The sequence below is a fragment of the Sciurus carolinensis genome, chromosome 10 (assembly GCF_902686445.1).
Source record: "Sciurus carolinensis chromosome 10, mSciCar1.2, whole genome shotgun sequence".
Taxonomy (NCBI): Eukaryota; Metazoa; Chordata; class Mammalia; order Rodentia; family Sciuridae; genus Sciurus; species Sciurus carolinensis.
The window spans coordinates 10,062,156-10,087,712 of record NC_062222.1 but is presented as its reverse complement, the minus strand read 5'-3'; positions in this window follow the sequence as shown (position 1 = coordinate 10,087,712).

Sequence of the window (25,557 nt, the reverse complement as noted above, 5' to 3'; positions counted from 1 at the left end):
ATTACATGCATCCTAAAACAAACTCTGAAATTTTTTTCAAATTTATATCATCTAAAATATATTCTCTCTAACCTTGGTCGAATTAAACCAGAAATCAGTGAAAGAAAGAAAACGGGCAAACTTCCAAGCTCATGGGAATTATGAAACACAAGTCACATCCGTGCATTACATATGGAGTCTTAAATCTAATTAAAAACTGCAAGAGTTTTTTTTTTGTTGTTTGTTTTGTTTTGTTTTGTTTTGTTTCTTTTTGTTTGAAAAGACACATGCAATGTTTAATACGGGAGAAGTAGCGACCACAGTGTTAGGAAGAAAACCTAGGGTACTAAATGCTGTCTAGAGATAAGACAACAAAAAGTCTCAAGCAATAAACTCTCACAAAACTGAAGAAAAAGTGAAATAAAGTCAAAACAAGCAGGATAAATAAATGAGAAATAACAGAATTTATTGAAATTGAACATTGGAAAAATGTGATCTATAAGACTGGTTCATTGAAAATTATCAATCAATTGATAAACATCTAGCAAAACTGACAATGAAAAGAGATGATACAAAATTCAGCAGCAATTTTTTAAAAAAGCACTAAGAATCTAATTAAAAAATTGGCAAAAAAATATCAATAGACATTTCACCAAGAGGGATATTCAGATAAATTAGCCATGAAAACGTGTTCAGTATCATTACCCATGAGAAAGATGCAAATTAAATCCACAATGAGATCTTTCTATATATCTGTCAAAATGGTTTAAAAATTATGACAGCAGCAAATGCCGGTGAGGACCTAGTGAAATACAATCATTCCTCCTTTGCTGATTAGAATGTAAAATTATACAACTATGCTAGAAAATAATTGGCAGTTTTTTTTTAAAAGTAGACATTCAACTATCATATGACTCAGCAATTGCACTGTTGAATAATAAATTCATAGTAATGAAACTTGTGCTTCCACAAAAACCAACACCAAAGTGTGGAGAACAGTCCCATTTGTTTTAACTGAAAATGTCAATTAGCCCATGTGAATGGTGAAAGCACACTTGTTACACTATTTTTTTTTAAAGTTACCAATGTAAACACACACACACACACACACACACACACACGTGCGTGTGCAAATACCAGAAACCTAAAATATACTGTTGGATTTTTAATATCAATATCCTGGTTGTGGCCTTACAGTGTAGTTTGAAAGATATTACCATTTGGAGAAACTGAACAAAATGTAGAAGTGTACATGGGAACTTTTTTGTGTTATTTCTTAAAAATCCTGTGGATATTCAATTTATCTTAAGAAATATGCAATGGATCAGAAATTATATTGTACCTGTCAGAATTTTCTATCGTAACTAAAGGATTACTTTTAAGTATTACCAAACTTGCCTTCATATACAGGAAAGTAGTTGAGCAAGTGAAAAATGTTATATTGAGATTCAGCAGATCCAAAAGAAAAGGAATTAGTAAAATATAAGCAAAAATATATTTACTAAATAGCAGTAAAAATAAGCAGAACAGGAAGTGGGAACTGCACATAATTAATGTATTGATCATCTATACTCAGAATTTGTTTAGTATCTGGCACTTATTTTATTATAAATAGAAATATTTATAAATAAAACACATTATCAGAAAGATCTCAAAAACAGCAAAACATATTGATAAATTTTTCCTTAGAGCAAATACACAAAGCAGTAGAGAATGTAATTTGTCATAATTCTAAACCATTTAAGAAACTTGTGTCTTAGTTTAAGAGAAAGTACATTTAAATGACAGCAACACAGATTTTTAAAAAAATATCTGAACAAAGATCTTGAGGAAAAAGCATCATAATAACTTTTAATAAATGAAAATAATGCCTGTGCAAATCACATCCTTGATATGTACAGTCTGTGAAAAATGAGAAGTCGATTCTACTCCCCACAGATTAAATATGAAATTGATAGAGGTCAGGTAGTGGGACATACTGAGGAACTGCTTGTAGGAGTAAAGTGGGAAACAACATTAAGATATCCTAGGAGATGGAATAAAATAAGAAGTATGAGCTTTTGAAGGAATGTGACAAAAGAAGCATTTTGAAATAATTGCTATTTATTCTTGAAATGAACTCAGAGGTGATTTGAACTTTTCAAATTCAACCTGCATACCTTCTCCTGAGCATTCTTGAAGATTCATGACTAAAAATTGTGCAAATGTAATTATGTTGTTATTTCCCAAGTCGATATAAATCAAACAGACAATTTTAAACCTAAAATTGGTAACAACTGTATAATTTCAAATCTATTCAAATATTAAAACATTTCTAAATTTAAATTTAAGAATGATGTTTGATCACTGACCAAACCCACGCTTTGCTCCTGCTGAACTTTGATATTAAAAGTGAAGCAACTCAGCATTTCCATGTAACACTTGGGAAGCAGAAACTTTTTTTCCCCTCTTCACCTGCAAATAGTCACTCCTATGCACTGTCTTTGTATCAACTTCACTATTCATAAAAAGTTAATTAAACTGACTTTCAAAAGCTTAAACAGTTTACCCAGGAAAAAGTCACAGTTAGAAATAGAATCTTCAGACAGGAAGTAGAATCTTTATCACATAAATGCTGTCTTTAGTTTACCATATTTGCTGGCACTTATCTGGTGTAAAGAGATACCAATGTCATAAAATAAATTGTGAAGATAGTTTCTGTCTCCACTAAAAATCGTTTGTTGTCTTATTTTATCCTTAGGCTTTATTTTTTATATTTACTCATTTAATTTAACAATTTTGATACCCACTACATGAACCATAACAACTACCTGATTCTGTCCTGATTTATTTTAAAGCATCGTATCACTAACTTTTCACAAGCTACAATGATTATATTTTGGTCAAATTTATGTTTTGGCTAATTTAATTATAAAAATGTTAATTGACAATACGAGTATGAAGATCTGGCACCCAGTTCCTTTAACATAGGTATCTCATGTCACATATAGCTAATTACTTTCTACATGTGTGCATTACAATGTTTGGAAATTAGAGAGAAAACAGGTATTTTCTCCCACCTGTAATCCCATCAACTTGAGAGACTGAGACAGGGCTATTGCTAAGTTCAAGACCAATTTAGCAATTTAGAGAGAACCTGTCTCAAAATTTAAAAAAAAAAATAAAAAGTCTGGAGATCTAACTCAGTGTTACCCCTGGGTTCAATCCATACTACCAAAAAACCAAAAGAAAACAAAAATACAGAACAAATGATTGGGTTATTGAAAGCTATCACTATGTGATTTTGCAGGAATAAACTGTATAAGATTTAAGATTTTAACTTTGAACATAAGGATATTGGTTTTCAGGATCTTAACAGTTATAAGATAAATAGTTACAAGATAAATGAAAGGTTGAGAGTAATAAATGTGCTTATTAGGAAAGTGAAATTCCAATATCTGTACACTTTGAAAAGAACTGTTATAGCAAAAATACGTTCATATTTATTTCTTTATTTACAATCTTGTTCCCAAGCATAGTAGCTAAAAATGATCACTTATTCAGCATACTTCAAGAATGTTAGAGTTCATGAAATATTGATTTATATTAAGAAGACCACTGTGGCTGTATTTGGGATATTATTTGTGTTTCAGAAACTTTACCTTTGAAAAATAGATAGTATACAATTCAAGGTATCACCTATAAAGAAGCTCTGTAAAGTCATTGGTTTGCATCTCTTAGAAAATATAATAAAATATCAGCAATATTTTCAAGTTTTATCTGTACTGAGAAATAGTAAACATAGAAAACAAAACATAATACTAGAATCACATGTGAATACTTTATCACAGTTTTAATTTTGTCATGAATGTATCAGTTTATGTTTTTGTACAGATGGTGATATCATATGGAGCAGGAAACAAATAACTTAGCACATGTTTTTGAAGTGACATTTTTGATTACTCTCATTAGACTGGGATATATATAAAAGGAAAAGCATGTATGAACAAAAACAAAACACAAGAATAAAATGATGGTTATAATTCACAATTTTCTTTTCTTAACTTCATAGTAAATCAGCAGAATTGAGCATGATAGCTTCAATTTAAAATATTTTTTGAAAACGTTTTGAAAGGGGGGTAGTATGTTCTGACCGGATTGCAAAATTTCATTCCTTTCAACTAGACTGGCTCAATTCCTCAAGAAGTATATGAGGAGCTTTGTGATCACTCAGACTGAGAAAAGATGTGTGATAGCAAGCTACTGTTCTGCTGAGATATAGATAAATAAGGGATAAATAAATAATTGAAGAGTTTTGGACAGCTGGGTGTCTGTAGCAATTGAAGCAAAGGGACTCGCACTGTGAAGATTTGAAGAACTGAAACATCTTGTTCCTATAAGCTGACAGGGTAATGGAGAGGATAGAATAAGATAATGCATATATAATCGTGAGTGCTTGTCTGTGACACATGATTCACTCAGTTGGAATTTATTATTTATATTATTTATGTGGATTATTGGTAAGTGCCTTCCGATTCTATTACCAACAATTTAGAAAGATTGAAGATAGGACTAGAAGACAAATAACACTGTCATACATATCATTTAAAAAACTTAGACTATTATTGAGTATTAAGCTTTCAAAGACTCTCTCTTTGTACATTTTCCTTCCTCCACAGAACCAAAAAATAGAAGCAAGAATTTAAACTGTTCTTCATTCACATCACAATATTGCAATTCTCATTCTGCAATGACTTTAATGTGGTATTATTGAGGGAGAATGCTTTTGATTAGTCATCTTCCACTATTTCAGATATTCATTTTTCACCTTAAAAATGATATCATAAATGCATTTGTAATACACCTATAAAATCTGAATTTTTTCCCTCCAAAATTTTGTATTATCTCATAACAGATCATTAAGTAATACTCTTTATTTCACTTCCAATAGCGAATGTCATATGAAGAACAATCTGAGACTTGGAAATTCTTATATCTGGGTGAATGAGAAAACTTGCAAAATACATTTTTATGATTTTATGCTACAGGCTCATTTTTGTCCCTATGCATGTGTGGGTGTGTGTGTATGTGCATTATTCCATATATATTTTACATATATACACAATCACATTATCCTAAAAAATAAATGCATGCATGAATACATATATAATATATAACCTCTAATATATTTTAACTTGTATATAACAAGTCTTTCCAACTTATGATGGGTTTATATTCTGATAAAGCCATTTTAAGTTGAAAATGTATTAATACATCTGACTTATAAATAGCATTGCTTGGAAAACTAAAACAGTACAGAGGGTAGCTGTTTACACTCATAATCACATGGCTGCCCTGGAGCTGATGTTGGAGGCTGCTGCCCAGCATTTCAAGGCAGCATGATTCTGAATGTGTCCAGTCCAGCCAAAACTCAAAATTCAAAATTGAAAGTATGTTTTCAACTGAATGTGTATCACTTTTCAGCATCATAAAGTCAAATAAACATGTCAGGGACCATCCTCATATACATACATGCACACGCTATATTTTCATTATATTTGCATTCTCTAATGAAAAGGTATACGTGTATATGTAAATACTCACATGCACAATCACTGTGCACCTGTGTGTGTGTGTGTAAGGAGAGTGAGGGTTGGGGGAGCAGTGCAGGGATAGAGTGTTGATCTAGCCTGTGGGAGACATTCCTGTAAGCATGGGATAGAGAGGGAGAGCAAGGGATGAAGGGAGAGAAAGGAGGAGAACGTGGAAAGTGTCACTGTCTCCCAGAAGCAATAATACCACTCTAGAGGTCAAAGATTCCCAAGAAGATAAAGTAATAACTAATGCTAAATTTTAAACAAGAATATATTTTATGATTTATTAAAAAAATCTTAAAGTGACTAAATATATTTTGAGAAACCAAATGAACCAAATAAATAGCTAGCCATGTAACAGAGACACATTGGTGTTTGTTTCAAATTATTTTGATTATTTTGAGTGTTTGAAAATCTGTATATTAAAATGTCAGGAAAGAAGTACAACAAAATAAGTGTATAGTTCAATATATTTTTGCCAAGTTAACACAATAAAATGCCAGCTACCAAATCCAAGCATGAAACAATGCCAGTAAGGAAAAAAAAGCCCCTCTGTCTACTTCCAGTAACTGATTTTCTTGGTATCAACCTTCTAATGACAAAATGAATTTTCCTATATCTTGATTTCATATGAAGGTAATCACACAAGATCTGCTCTTTGTATTTGAAATCCTTACCTCAATATGATATTTGTGGAATTCATCCATAATGTAACAGTTAATAACAGTTTGGGAATGAATACACTAGGACTTATTCATTCACTCCCCAGTTGTTGAGTATTTGGATTGTGTCTGCTGTTTAACCATTATACATAGTGCTGGTGTAAATACGATTTTACAAGCATGTGTGTGTCTATGCATGGATCTGAATATACACATGTATTAATTCTGAATACGGTTCTAAGTACTAAGATTCACCAGTCCAGTTCCAGGGAGAATGTGCTACCAGCTGCCACGTCTTTGGGGAACAACTATCTGCTGTCACCTGAGTCAGGATCTGCTCACGTGCAAAGACTGCCTTACCTGTGCTCACAGTCTTGCCAGAAGGCCATTTCTGATGACTGGGTGAGCTCAGATGAGAACAGGGCAGTTGACTCTAGTAGGTGGTCTTGAGTAGATTTTGGTAGAAGCTTTGTTTTGTCAGCTTTTTCAGTGCTGTGACCAAAAAGAACTGACAAGAACAGTTAGAGGAGGAAAGATTTATTTGGGGGCTCAAGGTTTCAGAGATCTCAGTTCTTAGATGGCTGACTCCATTCCTTGGGCCCTGAGGTAAGGCAGAACATGGTGGTGGAAGACTGGGTTGGAAGGAAGCAGCTCAAGACATCACACTAGGAAGCAATGAGAGAGACTCCCCTCACCAGATATAAAATACATACTCCAAAGGAACACCCCCACCAATGACCCACCTCTCCAGCTACACACCACCTACCTATTGTTACCATTCAATTAATCCCTAACAAGGACTTGATTCACGGATTAGGGTAAGACTCTTATAACCCAATCATTTTATATCTAAACCTTCTTGTATTACCCCACTTATGAGCCTTTGGGGTACATCTCATATCCAAACCATAACAATCTTTTTCTCTAGAGTTCTTCATAGGATTGGATGAACCTGTACCAGATTGGTTTTCCAGTTCACATATTGTCTCTACCCAAAATGCCTCCTTCTGCTTTCTTTTATAAATATTGACTCTCATACTCTTCTTGCCAAACCCAATTGTACCTTTAAACTCGACCTCATTGTTGGTTTCTGGAAGGCTCAAAATAAAGCATGAATACAGCTACAAATAGAATTTGCAGGGCAGAAGTATTGTACCTATTCATTCTTAGTAAGTACTCCCAATTATTTTTTTTAACTGTGTGATTTTATGCCTGGTATTTCTGGTTATCCCACACCTTTATCTACTTTTCAAATTAATGTTTTTCAATTTAGTCTTTATTTTATTATTATAGTGGTAAGGTGACTTTAATAGAGTTTTAAAAGTAATAATATTGTTCAACTTCCCTGATACTTATTATTTACCTAAATATAACCATTTGTTATTTCTATATGTCTTTTGACAAACTCTTATTTTGGGAGGGCTTTGTTTTTATATTTGTTTTACTTTGGCAAATAGAAGTTTTTGCTTAATATATGTTGAGTTTTAATTTGTTATAAGAGGCATATAATACCATGTTATTTTTGTAATCCTTTAGTAATTTTCATATTTAAGAAATTTCTAATACAAGATTATGGTCATTATGTTTGAAAGCGACTTATAGATTCACCTACAAATCTTTGTCACTTGAAACTCTGCAATCAACCTGCATTATTTTGTGCATTGTGACTGGTAGAATGTTAATATAATGCAATCAATTGATCAGCTTTATTTATTAAAATGTCCTTCTCACTACTTTGTACTGCAATGTCACAAATCAATTTTATTCAATATAATTATACTTTGCTTTTACTTTTGTTTAGTTTGTACTAGAGCAATATACAGTAGCTGGGTTTATCCCAACAAAATCATTCATGCATGGAATTTAACTCACATCATATCAGTCCCTGTTCCTCTCCCTCTCTCTCCCTCCAAATATCCACTCCATTTATCTTCCCCTTGGTCATCCATTATCCATCTTTGGTACTCTCCACATGCTCCTAATGGTGAAATTCCCTGTGGCATATTAATATACTCATAAAGTGAATTTATTAAATTAATTCCACATTTTTCTCCTTTCCTGTCCCTCCTCCCTCCTTCTTGATACCCTTCTTCTACTCTATTGATATTCACTATATCTTTATGATATCCAATTCTCTGTGCTTATTTTCCTTGTTTTCTTTTAGCTTCCATACATGAGAGAAACCATGTGACTGTTAATTTTCTGATTCTATCTTATTTCACTTACCTTGATGCTCTCCTTTTCATTGACATTTCCTTTTTCGTTTCTGATTTTGCTAATTGAATCTACTCTTCCCTTTTAGTTTGGTTAAGGGTTTATGAATCTTATTTATATTTTCAAACAACCAACTCTGTTGCATTGATCTCACATATTTTTAAAATTTTTGATTGCATTAATTTCAGCTCTGATACTTATTATTTCATGTCTTCTACTGATTTGGGTAGAATCTTCTTCCTTTTCTAGGGTGTTGAGGTGGAACATAAGCTTATTTATTTGGGATCTGCTTTAGTTGTAATGTGTGCATTCAATGATATAAATTTTCCTTTTAAAACTGTTTTCATTCTGTCCCATTTTGGTAGGTTGTATCTCTTTTTTCATTTTTTTCTAATAATTTTTCTTCTTTCATTTCTTCTATGATCTATTTTTCATTTAAAAGAGTATTGTTCAATTTCCATGGGTTTATGTGGTTTCTATTATTTCTCTTGCTAATGATTTTTAGTTTCATTCCATTATAATCTAACAGGATGCATAAAATTATATATATATATATATATTTTTTTTTAATTGCTAAGACCCACATTATGACCTAGAAGATAGTCTATTTTGGAAAAGTTCCATGGGCTGCTGAGAAAACAATAAATCAAACTGTTTGGGTGTGAAATATTATGAATATTTCTATTAGGTTCATTTGACATATTACTATTTAGGTCAGAAATATCTTTATTGATTTTATGTTTGTAAGACGTCTATTATTGAAAAGGGTATATTGAAATCAACCAGTATTATTGAACTGGGGTCCATCTATCTGGGATTTAATGTTAAGAAGTGTGTTTTCATTAATGGAATTAGGTGCATATTTAGGATGTACATATTAATTATCAGTATATCTTATCATTGGATTGTTCTCTTCACCAGTATGTTGTGACCTCCTTTGTCTCTTCTGGTTAATTTCTGCTTAAATCTGCTTTGCAGATGAGAATAGCTACTCCTCCTTATTTTTAGACTCCATTTGCATGGAATATTTTTCTTCCATTCTTGTACCTCGGCCTGCGTGTGATCTTTGCATATGAAATCAGTCTCTGGCAAACAGAATATAGTTGGATCTCATTTTTTGATTCATTCTGCTAATTCTGTCTTTTAATTAGAGAGTTGAGATCATGAACATTCAGTGTTATGATGAATATGTTTGCAGTTTTCTGACACTTTGGTTTGCTTCAGGTATTTCATTGGGTCTTGATTTCCATTTAGTTGGTTGCTCTGCCAGTGACCTTTATCTATTTAGTAACTTCAGGGTTTGTGCTGTCCTTAGCACCTGTGCTAATGACTGGGTTTCTGTTGAACTCTCCTTCCATTGACCAAGTGATTTCAACCACTTCCTTTACCAACTCTGGGTTCATTAAAATCAGTCTGTCCATTTCACAGGATTCCCCAGATCAATTAAAATTTCTTTTTCTAATTTTTTTTTCAACCAGAGATTTTTTTTTCTCTCTCTGCATGTACTCCACTCCCATCAGCAGCCAAGCTGGCTCATCTTTAAGGTAGAATTTCTTATATTATATGTAAAGTTTCTGGCTTTCTGTGTCTCTAGGATTCTTTTTTTTTTTTTTTTTTTTTTTTTTTTTTTTTTTATCCACTGTTGTTTCAGTGAGTTCCCTTAGTTACCCACCTCACTGAGGAGCAGTCTTCTCACTTCTTAGTTCTGTCCCTGAGGAACTGCTGGGAAATACATCCTTGCACTGATCCAACATCATCTCTACTTTTATATTAGTTTGCTAAGAACTCTGAACTGAGATCAATAATATTACCTAAATTTTAAGTAACAACATATCATTACTGATTATAATGTAGCAGAACTCTGATTGGACCAGAGCCTGGCCACCTCTGGTGAAATAAAATGATGTTTCATTTGCAAATGACACAGAGCCTTCACCCTTCCCACCAGAGGAAGCTAAGAAAAGTCTCAATTCCTAGCATCTTCTTGATGTGGGAAAGAGTTGACCTTTGTATGCAGTGACCTAAGTATTTATTACTTTATTGTCATCAAAATATTATTTTTCTTATTTATTTTCCTCTGAACTATACTACAAAAAAGTAAGCACTTTGGCATCTATGTTCATAAGAGTTAGAATTGTGTTCTTTTTCTCTAATGTTTCTTAGTGACTAAACAAAGAAGCAGTTCTTGCTTCTGCATGGAATGCATAAAGTTAGAAAAATTGTCACTCTTGCATTAGCAAGATTTTTAAAAATCTAAGAAAAATCTAAGAAATCTTGAGACTATTAGAGAGTTGGGCCCAGAAGGTAGCAAATTCAGTTATCTCAAAATCCAAGAAAAAATATGCCTCTAAGGAAACATATAATCACAAGCACTCCCTTCCTTGGAGTAGAGCACAGGAAAAATATGGGGCCACTATAAAAGCAGATAAAGTTGAGTGAAAAGTAATTATGAATTGCTAAGAGTCACATGTGTGTGAGCTAAGATTATAAAACACCTTGAGACAATACTGGTTAGAACTGACTTACAGATGCTTTTATATAAATATAATGTATTCATAAGACAGGCTGGGGGCCAACATGGGACTGTGGAAATTTCCAGGTTTTAGTATAGACATGGGAGAAGGCACTAGCCATTACTAATGGGAGAACCCAACGCCTAACCCTTTTCTGTCTCAGAACTTGCAATTCCTTGGGAAAGACAGTTAACTCTGCCACCCAAAGTATCACTATTTGTCCTTTAACTTGAATAATATATTACTTTATAAAATGAAATCCTTTCAGAAAATCTCATAATGAGTTCAAATAATGAAATTTCTGAGGATAATCAAAAAGTGTCTTCCAATAACAAGTTTTAGTCTATTCAAATAAACAAAATGTGGTTATTTTAGAACTAATGAATGTGTTACATGATGTGAAATTTGAGACTGAAATTATTTGGCAGTATTAAAAAAGAGAGCCCCTCATCATTGTTGCTGAAGAACATTGGCTTTGCCTGAGCCACCCTGAAATATTGCTTCCCAGTAAATAAATTAATGGATATGTTGGAGAGATTTATTTTATCTTGTTGTTATGAGCAATTGAAAAGAGCTGTAAAAGAAAAATATGTTTGCAGTTCGGTCAATTCATTGCTCTTAATTACACTAAATATTGAAGTAGTCAGTTACTTTTATTTTTACTGATTTTAGTAGTAAAATACCAAACGTATCAGTGAAGGGGTCTTTGAGTTCAAATAACAGGTTGGGGAAATAAGCAGGGTAATATGCTATTACACAAGATAAGAAAGATTGATTTACTTGGTGCAGTAATGATTTCTCTTTTGGCTATTACCTGGGCTTTACCATGATATGTTCACAATGAGTCCTGGAGCTGGAAGCATCCCATCTTTGTATGACTCTATCCAAAGACAGCACAGTGTTTCCCTTCTCTACTCTGTTCTGTTTGGACTATTCCCCGAGAGGCCCCAGGCCACTTCCTTTTGGAGTTGTTGAGAGGAGTGACATGCACGGTTGCCTTACACTGATAAGTGCCCAACACATGGATAAAAGAGCAGACCTCTTAGTAAGGCAGCGGTAGGAGGGCAATGTTTCTTTTAAAGTAGCTTTGTGACCCTGTTGCTCTCAATAGCAATTGCCATCTTTAAGTATCAAATAATATAACATAACCTTGGCCTATTAACAAAGAATTCCTCTTCTTTTTTTTTAAAATATAAAGTCATTCCTAGTGTAGAATTGACACCAAGCACATGCAAGTACCAAGAACCAAAGCCAGTCTCCCATTGGGAGGTAGGTTGGCAGGTAGAAAATGTGCACCAATGTTCATATGGCTTCAGGGTATAAAAGATAATTTATGACCTCACGAGAGAAAGGTTCTCTACATAAATGGTATTGCCAGAAGTTCATCATGTGTGGGGTTTAAAGGTGTTTTTAAATATGAAGAGGTTCATTAAATTGATGAGGTCTTTTTCTATTTCTTATAGTTCCTTATTTCAATATTCTAGTAATTGTACTCGACTTTGATTAAGAAGCATTTTAAATTACAATAAGAATATAACACATTACAGACTATAATACTCCAATGAATGAATATATTTTAAAAAGAACAATTGAAAATCAATTATCATAATTAGGCCGTAAGATTAAAATAATAGTAATTGCTGTGGAAATTAGACTGGTAAATCAATAATAGTATTTCTTTGTAGGGTTTCAATTAAAATATCAATGTTATTTATACTAATTTTATACTACTTTCTTTTTTGACTTAGACATATACACACACACACACACACACACACACATACACATTCATATATCTCTCTCTATTCATCTATTCAGACAGATAATAGAACAGTGTTTCCAAATCCAGATTTCTTGAAGAATAACGTAAAGGAGATTAGAATATTCCTAAAATCTATGATCAATCATAAGTCTTCAAAAACAGGAAAGATCAATATAAGATGAAATTTGGAAAAAAAAAATTCAGAGGGTTGAAAATGATTAATTATTTGAGGAGAGCAGACTCCAAAGCAGAAGACCTCTCATGATAAGCAATGAAACCAGGCAGAGAAGGAGCTAGAAAAAGGGAGAAGACATGAGAACAAAGGAAACTCTTGACAAGAATAGCTTGTGTGTCTTACACAATACAAATTTTATGTTCAAAATAAATGTGGAGATAAAAGAAGATTATTTAATAGGAAAGACTTAATTGGTGTTTTTTTATTATTATTATTTTGGGGATTAAAGAAAAGATCAATTTGAAGGCTAATTATATGCCAATATTTGAATTACTATTACATGGAAGAAAGCTTGGTTTAAATATATGGAAATGTACAGCACTCTGCAGACAGAGGGAAGAAGGCCCTCTGTTGTTTAAGGCATCAGATTATTATGACTGGTTCCCCAGCAAATCTGCAACTGAGCCTGCTGCCATTCAGAAGTCCTCAGACTAAGCTGAATGCTTTAGAGGAAGTGAGACTCAGTGGAACTGTGGTCTCCATGAGGATGTTGGCGATGTTTCTCAGGTTTCCTCGAATCCATAACCAGAACTACTTTGATTTCGATAGACATTGAGTTTCTTTAAAAGATTACTATCTTATAAAAAAAATGCATTATTTAAAAGTAAAAGCAAAGAAAAAAAAAAAAAAAGGTTTTGAAAAAAGAAAATCATCTTTAAAGATTTGTCACCCTCACCTTGACCTTTCTATTCTGGCAATAGCCTCCTTCCCCAATTTCAAAGCCAAACTTTCTGAGCCTGCTCCAGTCTGTAGTTATGTTACAGAAAGTCTGAGAAGAGATGTCTTTCTTTCAAGAAGACAATATTTGACCCTTGAAGACATAGTTCTTTACTTCTTTACTCCTGATGTTCTCCTTCTTCTCACTCTTCTCTATCTCCTTAAGAAGTTGGAAATTTTTGTTAATGCATTTTCAAGTTTAGTGCTTTGAAATACATTCAAATCAATAATATCTTGGAGGCTTCTCTTTCTATACAACCTTGCTCTAATTTTAATGAAATGCTGAAAGCCAGACATGAGCAAGCACACATTATAGATCAAAGACTGTTTGCACTGATTTGGTATCTTTCCCCAAAATATCGCATGCTCAATGAGAAAGACTGGGAGTCAACATGAAGATTTGGAAATTTCCAGATGCTAGTGTGGGCATGGGAGAAGAGGGCCCCTAATAATCCAGGTAGAATACAAGCCTTGCCTGTCTCCCCTATATCACAGGAACAAAAGCCTGCAGGTCCTGCGGGAGGACAGCAAGTTCTGCCACCCATAGGATATATATCTGTCCTTCTGTTCATAAAATGAAACTTTTCATAAAATCTCATAATAAGTTCAAATAGTGCAATTTCTGAGGATAATACAAAAAAATGTCTTCCAATACCAAGCTTTGACTTGTTAAAATAAACACTATGTGGTTGCTTCAGATGTAATCATTGTGCTACATAGTATGTCATTTTAAATTATGGGTTTTGGTTCATTGTATAAATATAACTTTCTGTATCTATTGCTGGTGGACATTTATGTTTCTATTTTCTTTACATTATGAGCAAATTTTGTCTGAATTTCGTTATACAAGACTTGTGGAACTATTGCTAATTTTCACTTAAACTCATTTAGGAGATAACATTTGCTATGTTTCAGAATAGCTATGAATATAACTAAGTTGAAAGAAATACCAGTAATGTATGAGCCTTTCCATTTCTTCACCTTCTGAGCAATATCTTTTTTAGTGAGATGAAATTTTTCATAATAAGTCATTTTCAATCATACCTAGGGTAATCTTACTTTGTTTTTGTTTTGCTTTCCTTTGGAGAAATGCATTGGGCAATTAATTGGTCATGTTCTTGGACATTTTTATTTAGTGGAAAAAAAACCAGATTGCTCAAGTCATATGGTCATTCTGTTTTATTTCTCTATTTTTTTTTATCCTTGTGTAGAGCTTTTTATCCTCTTGTCAATGCCTTGCATCTTTATTTCCTTAATGGTAGTTTTTGATGAGTAAAAAATTTTAATAATATTTAATTACAGGTCTTTGATTTTAGCTCTTGATTACTCTAGTTGTTTATACGTTTTGAAATTGGGCAGTCTGATTAATCTTATTTTTCATCTTTTACAATGTTATTTTATTAGCTTTTCTGTATATCTGTATTTTAGACTCTGTCAGTTTTTATAAAAAGCAAGTTAAATTTTTACCAAAATTACATTGAGCTTGTGAATTGCTTTGTAAAAAATTAACATGTTAGTCATGTTGAATGTTATAATGCACATGCACTGAATAATCTTCTATTTCTGTAGGTCTTTTTTACTTATTAATGAAGCTGTCTTAGATGTGTTTTTATCAAGCTTCATAAGCACTTTATAGTATTATATTTTATAATAATTTGAATCTACTTTATTTTTATTTTAATTTTTGTTTTAGCTAGCATATATAATTGCATTTTACTTTTGTATAATTATTTCCTATCCAGCAACATTGTTGATTTAACTGTTCGTTCTAAGAGTTCACAGTAGATTCTTCATATTTTTATATACATAATCTTGCCACCTATAATAGTTTTCTTTTATTCTTTCAAATCAATAAACAATTAAAATTTTCTTACTGTTATTGTGACTAAGACATACAACAACTGTTAAACAAGTAATATAAATAATCATTGACTTCTTCTAATACTATAGAAAAAATATTGCAAATTTACTATTAACATTTTACTTATAGGTAACTCATAGGTATTTTATCAAGTTGGGTAAGCCTACATTTATCTCTGATTATCATGCTATTTTATTAACATGTATAATGTTTTTTCAAATTTAATGAGTTTAGTCTATTTACATAATGAATTACATTGTTTGATTTCAAATGTTAACTGAATAATCACTTCTAATGACAACATCTTTTGGCTTTAATAATTTATTGAATTCATATTTTCTCTATTTAAATGGAAAAGTAATTTCATTTTTTTTGTTTTGCTTCATTTTGTTCTGTTTTTCCCATAGATTCGTGAAGTATAAAGATCTGTATTTTCTTATAATACCCTTTTCAGTTTCCAGTATCAGTGTGGTATATGCTTTGCAATCAATAGGAGGATGTTTCCTCTTTTTTGTTGCAAAGATTTAGTATGATATTTACATTATATAAGTTTGGTGAAATATGTCTCTGAAACCATCCAGGCTTGCAACTATTGGAAGATCATAACACATTTAATTAAAAAGCAAAAGAGAGTTAGGAAAGGATTCTAGCTATATGTTGGATTAAAAACAAGAGAAAGAGAGATGAAGTTGTCACCCTCTGAACAACAACTACATCAACAGAATCTCTAATGTGACATTTTTGAATTCTGAATTCTGTCAAATGCAATTTCCAGGGGAAGCTTAGATGGTTCCTTGCAATTAATCTATGTTAATTTAAATTCTTGACTGAGTATCAATCCCACCCCAGCCTCATGGCAGGCTGCAGTGTACGTGCACCCCAGAACAGCTTACAGAAGCAAAGATGGCGATGAAGACTGTGTACTCTAATTGCTGACTACTGTTGCTAAACACAGAGGGGCAGAAACTGAGGTAAGAAACCATTGTTTTCAAACCTTCTTCCTTTGATGCAAGTTTCTCCCAATCCGAGTAAAGTGACTTGTGGGGAATATAAAGTGTGGTGATCTTTTACTCCCCTTATTTTTCTCCTATTGAGGCATGGTCATTAAAGGTGAAAACATTAAAAAGAAACTTCAGGTTGATACTCAGCACAGGGACAAAAAGCAAAATGGGAAAACCAGGCCAAAGTTCTGGGGAAGGGGGAAGAGTGAGATTTCCCAGGTGACCACATTATTAGAGTCAAATGTCCATTTTAACAACAACAATGAAAGTAAACAGGCATAGGAAGAAATAGGAGCCAGATGGGTTGGCACACACCTGTAATACTAGTAGCTCAGGAGGCTGAGGCAGGAAGAGTGCCAGTTCAAAGCCAGCCTCAGCAAAAGCGGTGCTAAGCAACTCAGTGAGAACCTATCTCTAAATAAAACACAAAATAGGGCTGGTGACATGAACCAGGGTTTGAGTGCCACTGAGATAATTCCCCGGTAGCCTCCCCCACCAAAAAAGGAAGCAGGAAAGTATATCACATCTCAAATAATTAAACCTATAGATGCTATCCATGAGACAGAATTGGCAACAGATATTCTAAGTCTACAAAGACTATGAATTCTCTAAATTCTGGAAAGACCCTAATATTTTATTAAAGATGAACCAAAAACTAAAGGAAGACATCAAGAATGTCAGGGAAATTATGTATAAATAAAATGGAAATGACAACAAATGATAGAAAATCCTAGAAAGAAAAATCTCCTCTCCAAATTTTGCAGGTGAAAATGATTGTAATTGAGGTTTTTCAAAAGGACTGCAGGTATTCAAAGATAAATTTGAACAGAAAAGAGTCAACAACCTTGAAAATAAGTCAACTGAAATGATCAATGAAATAAACAAAAACAGAAAAATAAAGAAAGAAAATGAAAAAGTATAAACAGTGCCTAAGGTATCAGGTGGAACAAGATAAGCATAGTGGGAGTTTCAGAAGGAGAAGAGAAAGAAAAACTGGACACAAAATAGGTGAAGGAACAGTGACTGAAATTTTCCCCCAATCAGTGAAAAATGTGAACATAAACATCTGAGGAATTAAATAATTTCCAAATACAATGAATTCAGAGATCCTCATTAGACAACTTGTAATTAAACTGTCAAAAGAAAGTCCGAGAATCTTGAAAGAAGCAAGAAAGTAGTGACTCGTAACATACCAGAATATAAAGATTATCAGCAGATGTCCCATCAGAAAGCAGAAGACAATGTGTTTACATACTCAGAACACTCAGACCAAAAGTCAATCAGGAATCTCATATTTGTCTTCAAAAATAAGGAAGAAATAAAAACATTTCCAGGTTGAGATGGAACAAAAAAAGCTGAGAGAGTTCCTTACCTCTGGATCTCCCCTGAAATAAGTGTGCAAGAGAGTCCTAGAGGTTGAAAAGCAAATGACACTAGACTAACTAAAATCTGCATTAAAAAGTAAAGGTGAATAAGGGACAATTCTAAAGGGTCGTATTACTTTATTTTGTAAATTTGTACTTTTTCTACATAATATAAGTGAACAATTGTCATAACTTTGTTTAATGTAATTGCTGCCCACACCCATGTTCAGGCTGACATAATTTTCTAAATCCTAATAATGACCTTTGACCTTATTAAAACTTCACCTTTCTAAGTGCTTTGATTCACCTACTCAATTTGTTATGACTCACTTATTTTTATCCTAAATGATCAAAATCCCATCACACCTCACAGCTACTGACCATGATAAAGCCTATGGTCAACACTAGAATTGTATAAATAATTATCTCCATTTGCATGAGTTTTATTAAAGTTTTAGTCAACTTTATATCATTGTAACCAGATTAACTTACCATAGCAATTTGGTGGAGGAAAAGTTTATCTGGGGCTTGTGGTTTCAGATATTTACCTGTGGTCTGTGGGTTCCATAACTCTATGCCCAAAGTAAGTCAGAACATGACAGAAGGAAGAAGGCTGCTCAGTTAGCAGCGATAGAGAAAGCAAGGTGCCCAGGACCAAATTTCCACATAAGAGCACAGTCCCAGTGACTTACTTCCTCCAGCCACACCCTTCCTGCCTACAGTTAGTACCCGGTCAAACTATTAAAATGGGTTAATCCACTGATTAGGTAACACCTCTTACAATCTGGTCATTTCATCTCTGAGCATTCTTGTATTGCTCACACATGAGTTTCTTGGGGATGCCTCATATTCACGCCATAGTACTCTGCTCCTGGTCCTCAAAAGCTCATGCCCATCTCACAACGAAAAATACATTTAGTCCATTTCTTAAATGGACTAGTCCATTTAAGACTATTTAGTCCAATAGTCTTAAAACTTTCAGCATTGCCAAAATTCCAAGTCAAAAATAGAATCTGTGACAGGCAAACTCTTGAGTGTGACAGTAAAAGATCAAAAGCCGGTTATATACAGCTAATATATAAGGACACAGAGCAAATATTTCCATTCTAAAAGGGACAGAGAGTGGCACAAAAAGAAGGCATGGGACCCAAAGTACACTGAAATCCAGCTGGGCAAACGAGTCCTAACCCAAAGATGGAAAGAAGTAATGAAAATTAGAGTAGAGAGCTGGTCACCATGGTGCTCGCTTGTAATCCCAGTGACTCAGGAGGCTGAGGCAGGAGGATCAAAAGCTCAAAGTCAGCCTCACCAAAAGCGAGGCATTAAGCAAATCAATGAGACACTATTTCTAAAAAAAATACAAAATAGGGCTGGGGATGTGGTTCAGCAGTCAAGTGTCCCTGAATTCAATCCCTGGTACCCCTGAAAAAAAATTAGAGTAAAAATAAATGAAATAGAAAATATAAAAACAATAAAATATCAGTAAAAATAAGAATTTGTTTTTTAAAAGATTAAATTTTTTTAAAAAAAGACTTTAATAAAAGGAGAAGACTCAAATTGCTAAAATAAAAAATATATAATTAGGTACTTTACAACTGATTTAGTGGAAAATTAAATAATTATAGGCCAATACTAATGAAAATTAACAAATTATATAATTTGGATGAAAGGGACAAGTTCCTAGCAATACAAAACCTACTTGGACCCAATTACGAAGAAAGAGAAAAAGGGAATAAATTTGTGACTTTAAGGGGATTGAACTTCGAATAAACATCTCCCCTTCAATAAAAGAGCCCTGGAATCTGTGGTTTCACTGATAGATTTTACCAAACACCCAAATAAGGGAAAGAAAACTAACCGATTTCAAACTTTTTCAAACAAAGATAAAGAGAAGGAATAATTCCTAACTTAATCCATAAAGACAGTAGTACTCTGATATCAGAGCCAGATAAATACAAGAAAATAAAACAAAGCCAATATCTGTGATGAACACATTTAAAAAAAAAAAAAACACTAAACAAAATATTAGCAAGTCATATTTAGCAGCACATTAAAGGGATAATGCATAGTGATCATATGGCTGTTATTCATGGGATGTAAGTGACTCTGGTTTTGGAATCAGGTTCGAGTCCTGTTCTCCCAGTGTTGAAGGTTGAACATGCAAGAAATTCTAAGATAAGGGCAAAAAGTTGTATTTAAAGAGTAGGGGAAGAGAGAGAGAGAGAGAGAAAGAGAGAGGAGAGAGAGAGAGAGAGACTAACTCTTCTGCAGAGCAGGGTTTCCAAGTTGGTACCCAAGGGAGTAGGGGTGTCCTGCCTCTTGTGTACATTTTAGGTTTGCTTTCTTCTCATGTACCCTCCTCCTCTTATCTTGACTCTGTGGCCAGTGCAAAAGGTGGAGTGACTAGGGATAGGAAGAGAACCTTCCAGGGGGTATTCATCAATGACTTCTTGGAGGGAGGAACAATTCCCTGGATTCAGGTAACCTTGGCAACAGGTTGGAGGAGGGGGAAGTAATCTGGAGGTATTAGCATTTTATTTCCTCTTGAACCAGCCCCATCTTCTTGACCCAATCATTCATTACCTACACTAACTGTCCTTTTGTCCCCCAACCTCATAAGGATGCTTCAACGTGTAAAATTCAGTAAGTGTAACACATCATATGAGTATTATTATCGTTTATTATGAAAGAAATAAACCACTGGATTATCTCAATTGAGGAAAAGAAACAATCATTTGATAAAGACACTCAACAAACTAGAAGTAGAGGAAAACTACTTAAACATAATGAAAGCCATATATGAAAAACGTACAGTGAACATGATATTTGATGTAAAAATACTGAAAATATTTCCTCAAAGATAAGAAACATGGCAAGATATCCACTTATACCAATTCTTTTAAACATAGTACTAGAAGTTCTAGTCACAGCAATTAGACATGAAAGAGAAAAGTCATTCAAATTGGAAAGCAAGAAGTAAAATCACCTCTACCCACAGATGATATAAATTCATGGTTGAAAAGCCTGAAAGTTCTGCAGAATATTGTTGGAACTAAGAGAAATTTCAGCAAATTAGCAAGGATAAGTCACACACACACACACACACACACACATATACACAAATATATACATGTGTATATACATGTGTAACTTAAAAATTAAAACCATTGTTTTATGATAGCGTCAAAATGAAAAGAATACTTAGGTTATAACTTAACAATGTGGTAAAAACTTGGTACAATAAAAATTATAAACATTGAAAAAAGAAATTAAAGAAACTAAATAAGTGGAAAGAAATTCAATGTTCATGGATAGGAAGACTTAAATTTGTTAAGATGCAGACACTATCCAAAATGATCTACAGATTCAATAAATCTCCATATAAAATACAATCACACTTTTTTATAAAAACAGAAAAATCTCTTGGAATTCATTTGAACTACTATGGAACCACTAGTAGCTGTGACTTCTTGCTGTGATGTGTACTCCCACCAGCCACCATGGGGTCTTTGCAAAAGCTTGCGAATGTTGTGTCACTTTTAGCCTTCAAAATGTAAGAGGACAAATACATGAGAGTGTGGAATACAAGGGTAAAAAAATTCCATAAAATGAGCCCACTGTGCTGACTCCCAGATGTTTCTTGGACCAAAGCAATCTGCCTAAAGTCTGGCCTGGTCTGAGGGAACAGGAAATGCCACATTTTTAACACCTGAGACTGTGTGTTAAAAGAAGGCCTGGCACAGATAATGAATAATGGGGGTGGAGAAAATGAGAGCTGTTTATCAAAGAAGACAATGGTTTCCTAAGAGCTAATCTCCAGGTAGCAGTTCCCAGCAAGAGGAGTTGCTAGGAATTGCTCCCCCACCTCCTGCCCTTAGGCATCTACACAGAGAAGAAAGAAAATATAGGTGGGGGATTCTGGAGGGAATGAGGCACACCCACTCCCTTGGGCACCCAGCTCTGGGCCCCACTTCTCTCCAGAGAAGTCTATCTCTGTCCTTTTCTTAAATAAAACTTGCTTTTTATACTTTCCTCAGCATTTCTTAGGTGTTTAATCTTCAACACCAAAGAATGGAGGACCCATTCCTGATCTCCAAGTATCAAAACCACTAGCTAAATAAACATCTTTGTATAAAGTGAATTGCCTTGGGTATTTTGTTGTGGTGAATATTACAAATATAGCGGCAGATACTTTTATTTACCTCTTTATTTGTTTCATAATTTATGTTGAATAGCTAAAACATGGAAATGAACCTCCCCACTGATGTTTAAATGGTAGATGTGAAAGAGACAAAAAAAGAAGAAAAAGGAACCGAGAGTATTAAAAAAAAAAAAAAAAATCCACAAGGAATTCCCTTCCGCCTTTTTTTGGATAATTGCAATATTTGGAGAAAATGTTTTATTTATATGTATAGATTCATAAAAGATGATTAAATCTTGGTCTACATAAGCTAAAGACAAACAACTGAAAGTTTGAAACTATCAGAGAAATGGTTTCATTGAACTTTCCTTTTATTAGAGTATTTATCACAGAAAACTGCAAACAAAAGTTATTTGTCTGAGTCTATGTAATATTTGACGTTGCTAAATATAATTATAAACTCAATCACATAGATATTTTGAACTAAACATAGCTCAACATTTTTAGCTTCTATAGTTTATCATGGGCCCATTCTCTTTATGGATGTGTTCACTGGACCAAAATTAGATGCAGAAAAATGTTGATCCCCTTTTACAAACATAAATATTTAAGTACTTCCCATAAAAGAATTAAGAATTTAAGCTTTGAGAGATTTATGTATGGCTTGTGAAAATCAGGGAAGTATAGGGCCAAGTTTAAAGTCACTTGGTTAGTTGAGTTTATTTTCTACAAAGTTTCTTTTAATTATCTTTTATAGTTTCAGTCCTGGAAAATTGTAACATACAATCATGAATGAACTGCAAATTTTACTACAAAAATTTACCAATCAATTAAGGAAAGAAAATCTATAATTGTTATTTATGCCCCCAAATGTCTTGAGGCCAAGATTTATTTTGATGTGTTGCAGAAATTACCCTATTCATTATAAAATTATAATATATCATAAGTATATTGTGAACTATTTTTTCTCTGTTTATATAGTAATCCATAAGTAAGTATTAATCAGGTCGTGAAATAAGATAGACTAAATAATTAGTTGAAATTTATTATTCCCCTAATGTCAATATTTTGGGGAGCAGTTCTGCATTCATGAAGTATATAGGGCTCAGTGAAGATAAATTTTTATAGATTTTATATGATATTATATCACTCTTTCCTCCTTGAATTCTTTATTCTATTCCATGGAATTCCACAAAGTAACACATATAATGCATACTCACATGCATACATACACACACACACACACACACACACACACAGAGGTGACACTTTTTAGGGATACTTTAGTCAGCTATTTCCTTGCTGTGACTAAGTGATCTGACCAGCACAATTATAGAGAGGAAAGATTTGTTTGAGGGATCACGGTTTCAGAGGTCTTAGTCCATAGAAGGCCAGCTCCATTCCTTGGGGCTCCAGGTGAGGCAAAACATCATGGTGGAAGAGTGTGGCAAAGGCAAGCAGCTTGCATCGCAGGAACCAGAGAGAGAGGATGGGAGAGAGAGAGAGAGAGAGAGAATTTCCACTATATACCCCAAAGCCATGCTGTAATTCCAATCTCTTCCAGCCACACCCTACCACTTCAATAGTATAGTCCCAAGTCCACTTACATAGTTCCTCTTATTTACAGCCTATTCAGGAGAGAAAATGTTTGTATTTATTAAATGTCTAAACAAAAAGGAAAGAAAGAATTACATTGATTTGTTGTCACCCAGTTTCCTAAATTTCCACAACAAAATGTCTTCGCAGTAACTGGCAGATTTTCTTTGTGTTGGACTTAACTCAGTAACTCAGTGGTGCTCTCTCAGTGACCAAGCTGATGTAGCACAGCTGTCTTTACCTCCATATTTTAACCCTTCAAAATGCCAAAGGAGCAAGTTAGGGCTTATTTTATGAAGATCAATCCACCATAAGCAGCAATGTCTCTTGCTTTCGGCAAACCTTGTCCTTCTTCCATACTGCTTTGTATCCATAAAGCACTACCTCCTCACAGAAAATTTAAGTCTATTCATCCAACAAATGAGCAAATGATCAAATGGCATGAACAGGTCTTCCAAACACAGGCTGAGGAAGTGGGGTCTGTCTTGTTGTGTGTCAATTTGTTATTACCTGGTGAGTAGTGTCCCCTAAAGTCCACACCTGTCTAGAACATCAGAACATGACTTTATCTGGAAATTGGGTCTTTTAATATGTGATGAGTTAAGTTAATATGAGGTCATACTAGACAAGTGAGAGCACTAAATCAAATCACTTGTGTCTTCATAACAGAAAGAACTGGAAGATTCAGAGGGACACATATCAAAAGGAGGCAGAGATTGGGCTTGTGCTGTCAGGAGGTCAGAACCTCTCTGGTCCCTAGGAAGATGGCAGAAAGGAAAGATTCCATTCCAGACATACAAGGAAAACGCACTTTGTTTATGGCTTGAGCTTGTATTTCCAGCCTCCAGAACTGTGAGAGAACAAATTTTGGGGTTTACTTGGGGTGAGAAGAAGAGCTTTTGTGATTAAGTATACATAATGCGTAATTTTCCATTCTAAACACTTTTAAGTGTACAATTTCCAAATTCATGTTGTTTCAAACTATTTAATTTGGGGTATCTTGTTACGATCCTGTTAAAAAACTAATACATGTCCCTCAGTTCAGGATAGAAGTTTAATATCTTAAGAGATTCTTCTAGTCATATCCTTGTGACCTGTCCTGTGCTAATTTTTGAAATTTTAATACATTTTTAATATATTTGTTAGTGATATAAGTTTTAACAAGTTCATGAAGGCCAAATACTGAATCATCTTTAGAAAAATAATTCCCCAACATGAATTCTAATTCTGCCATATTATACCAATTCAGAATTCAGTTTATAGAGAAAGAAACACTAAAATCAATTCACCACAGTGACATAAAATACTTTTGAACTGCTGCATTCTGAGAGGATATTTCACAAATGGAAACCTAATCATAGAGAGATATGTGTACCTGCATAATTATGTTTTCCTCTTCTGTCAGACTTATTCATGAGAAAGGTATTGTTTGCCTTTACATGAAATTGGGGGATGTACTAAAGACATCACTCACTGTATTACAGTATGTGTTATGTACCCTGTCCTGTAAACAGACATGTCTAAGAATGCAGTGTGCAATGGATGGTACCCAGTCTCTGTAGACTTCATTATTTCAGTGTGACATACCATTATTTATCAATTTGCCTAGGTTGATAAATATTTAAATCCCGAGGATAAAAGTCATTGTAATTGGGAAAGAAGGTAAATTGCCTGCCTCCTTTGAGGATGTTGTGAACTTATATATAGAAACCCACAAAGTCTCTAAAAAATGTTAAACAAATAAACAAAATCAACATAAAAAGTAGTTGCATTTTCATACACTTAAATGAACCATTCAAAAAACAAATCAAGTGGACCCTTTCATTTAAAATATTATCATAAATAATACAATATTTAGAAATAAATTTAACCAGGATGTGAAAGATATGTAAAATGAAATCTACTTGGAAATTTATGAAATTCTATGCTCATTTAAGGA